This window comes from Protobothrops mucrosquamatus, unplaced genomic scaffold (assembly GCF_001527695.2).
Source record: "Protobothrops mucrosquamatus isolate PMUCROS unplaced genomic scaffold, P.Mucros_1.0 scaffold1739, whole genome shotgun sequence".
Lineage (NCBI taxonomy): Eukaryota > Metazoa > Chordata > Lepidosauria > Squamata > Viperidae > Protobothrops > Protobothrops mucrosquamatus.
Window position 1 is genome coordinate 8846 of NW_015387885.1, and position 3560 is coordinate 12405.

Sequence of the window (3560 nt, forward strand, 5' to 3'; positions counted from 1 at the left end):
TTTCCTGTACTGCTCTTTTGGCATCCTCTTCATGGGATGCTTCAGCCATGCTCATTAAATGTTCTTCATTGAGAGGTGAGAAGTCTACAATATCCCCAATACATTGTAAGGGAATGGTGGCTCTCATTTGACTTCCCAAGAGTTCCAAGTTTCCTTTGTTGGCTTCCAGCAGTCTGGTGTGGAGTTGATCGCAGTGCTGAGATGAGATTGTGTTGAAGAACATCACCAGAGAGATTTGCAAAAACCAAAGTTGTGTCTTCATAATGGAGGTGTAGGAATATGACCTCTTTTAAAATATAGAATCTGGAAGATTGGTTCTTCTGAAAGATGCTCCTGAGTCTGCTGCATCTTTGTATTTATACCACTAGGATATTGCAATTTCTTTTTTCTGTTTCTCTGCTGATTCTCTGTATTATGGTTTTCACTTTTCTTCTTCCTCATGTATACCCCCCAAGCCATTCTGAAAGGTGGTCACAGTTTGGAAAAATGAATGTTGAATGTGTACATTCCCCCCCAGAATTAAATTAAATGAAAACTGCCTTTAATGGTGAAAATTAACAATCATACACAACTTTCTTTCATCTTTCCTAAATATTTTAAAAATGAATGTAAAATAGGGGTTTTTTGTGTGTTGTAATAGATGTTATGACTTCAGTATTTACTTGTTCCATGTAAAATAATTTCTAATAGTCTAAAATTGTCCCGGTGATAAATCCTGTAGGATTTTGTACTCACCTGGTTGTACAAAGCAAATCATATATAGATAATATTCCAAAAACAATTATGAATAACAATATAGATGGTCCTCAACTTATAACCGTAACGGAGCCTGCCAATTATGGTCATAAGTCATGAGGAGAGTGTTGGGAGAATTTCCATGGGTCCCTTTTCTTCCGAGTCAGGAATAAAACGCAAACAATCAAAACGCAAGACGAGCTCCTGGAAAGAAGGTCTCTCTTTTTTTATTTCCAAAAGCGAGATAAGGTTGTTTTGGGCGCAGCTGGCAACTGACCGGCACATCAGCAAGATTTTTATAGGAATTTGAGGCCTCTGTGAAGGAAATGTGAGCATGATGTATTTAGGAGGAATTTAGAGGAAATATTTTGCTGGTTATCTCTATTATCAGAAAATATCTTCCTGGTTAGACATAAGGTTTTGTCAGTGTCTTTTATGGGTGTAAGAAGGATGGGCTTAGGTGTTAAATTCCCACGCCTTTTAAATGTGGATTGGCTGCAGTGATAGATTCCTACCTGTTGGTGCTCTTTGTACCGCTACTTACCGGTGCTTCAAATTATTACTTTCTTCAGTTTATCTAAGATTGCGCGAGACAACATATCTCCACTATTGTCAATTAGAGGTTAAAGGTTTGCTTTCTGTAGTCTATCTCCATCTGCCAGCGGTCTTAGTGCTTTGAGTGATCTTCACAAGCACCTCGAATTTATTACCTTCCTGACTTTCGGAAGCTTTGGGAATATATATTGTATCTCTGTTTTAATTGGTTAAGGAAACATTGTATTTTATGAATGGAGACAAGCTTTCTCCTTCTTCATAAGCGGTGCTGGCAGATGGTATAAGGAGTTTAAAGGAAAATAAAGAGGATAGGGTGTTATCTTAGGGTGATTTCTTCTTACTCCTTTAGGAGGGTTTTCTCTTGGGGGGGTCTCCTGATTTGGGGGTGAGGATGTTGAAAATAAACTGTACAGGAGAATAGAGGGAAGCAGGGTTTGGAAGGGACCTTGTAGGTCTTCTAGATGAATCCCCTTCTGAAGCAGGAGACCAATTCAGTTTATGGGGGTAGTACACCATCTAGAGTTGGTAACCAATGTGCTCCAGATTCAGAGAATCTTCCAATTCACAGCCACCCAGTCTTGCTAGGGTTGAGTTGGACTAGACATTTTGCCATCGCTGTATTTTTCTCTTTCTTTCTCTGTCTCTCTCTCTTCCCCAGGTTGACCAGTCCAAGAATCAACTCCACCAGAAGGCTAAGACTACTTCTAGTGAGGCTAATTACAGTATCAGAATTTTGCGGTTCAGATTATTGAGAAACCCTATGTATCACCCTTGGAAGTCATGTTTAATCTCTCCTCTAATCACAAATTACTGGGATCATTTTCCACAGACATTTGTGTGTCTCTTATTAAACAAACAAGAACACAAAAGTTCTATGAAGATGGCTGAATTTCATGCCATAACAATAGTAGTGCCGGAAAAGGTCAGAGGTGAACATAATATTTACAGACTACAGAGTACAGAATAGTAGAGTTGGAAGGGACCTTGGAGGTCCTCTAGACCAGGGCTTTTCAACCTTTTCACAGATTGTACCACTTTTAGGACATGACAATATTTGAGTATCACCAGTGCTTAGCAAGGTGTCAAAAACTTGATGACTAAAAAAAGGGGGGGAATTTGGGGTTTTACTGATTAGATTCATTTGTTGTTATAGAAATGGTTAGTTTATAATATTATGGAAAAGTAAAAAGTTGAGGTTCAATGTTAATGCTTCCTTCTACTGCAACAGAGGAAGTATGTTCTTTTTCCCTTCGCCCCCACTTTCCCCCCCTTTTTCCTTCCCACTGTGTCCTACTATTTGCTTTTGTATTTTTGTATTTTATTCTATAATCTAATAAAATATTACAAACTGTAGAAAAAAAGAAAAAAAGTACCAGTTTTAATTTCTTCGATGGCTGTTCCTTTGATGAATCCCTTTCCCTTTGCACTGACAAATGTATGATGAATTTATCCATGTTTATTAATATGCACCACTACCAGCTAGTTCAGGGATCGTCAAACTTAGCACTTTTAAGACTTGTGGACTTCAACTCCCAGAATTTCTCAGCCCTCATGGCTGGTTGAGGAATTCTGGGAGTTGAAGTCCACAGGTCTTAAAGTTGCTAAGTTTGTAGACTCCTAAAGCTAGCTGGTTGGCCCTTCTTCCTCTCTCCTTTCTGAGTTCTTCCACAGTGTAGTAAGACTGCACCCCCCCAATCCCTTCCTTGTACCCTTAAAGACACAGGAATCAAGTGCAAAGCAATAAAATAAAATAAACACAAACTCCAGGTTTTTTTTCTCTTTAAGCTGCCTCAGGCGTGTCACGTGTCACAATGTTGCAATCCTTGACTGAAAGGCTCCGGCAATTGTTAAAAGCTTTAGCTTTAAATTAAGCCTGTTTACCTTCAAAGAAAACTTTCTAAAAGCCATAGACAGACTCAATTAAAGGGAGTAAAACTAATTACATTTGTTTAAAGGGATTAAACCTTTCCTGTTGTCTTTTTTCCCCTTCCCCCATCCAAACCACGTTCTTTTATAATTTCTCCTCTCTTCCCCCCTCTTTTTCTTCAGTTCACCTGCAGCTCCGAGCTGCTTCCGGAAGCGGCAATCAGCTGAAGCCAATCAGCTGGAGCCCTGCCAGCTCCCGGGGCTTCTGCCAAGACCAGACAGTCTTGCAGCTGCAGCTGCCTCTCCCTCAGGCTTGGCTCGCTTAGGCTCATTCCCCTCCCCTGCTACACTTGGCTAGCAGTCGCGTACCACCTGCCACGTGGCAAAGTACTACAGGTGGTACG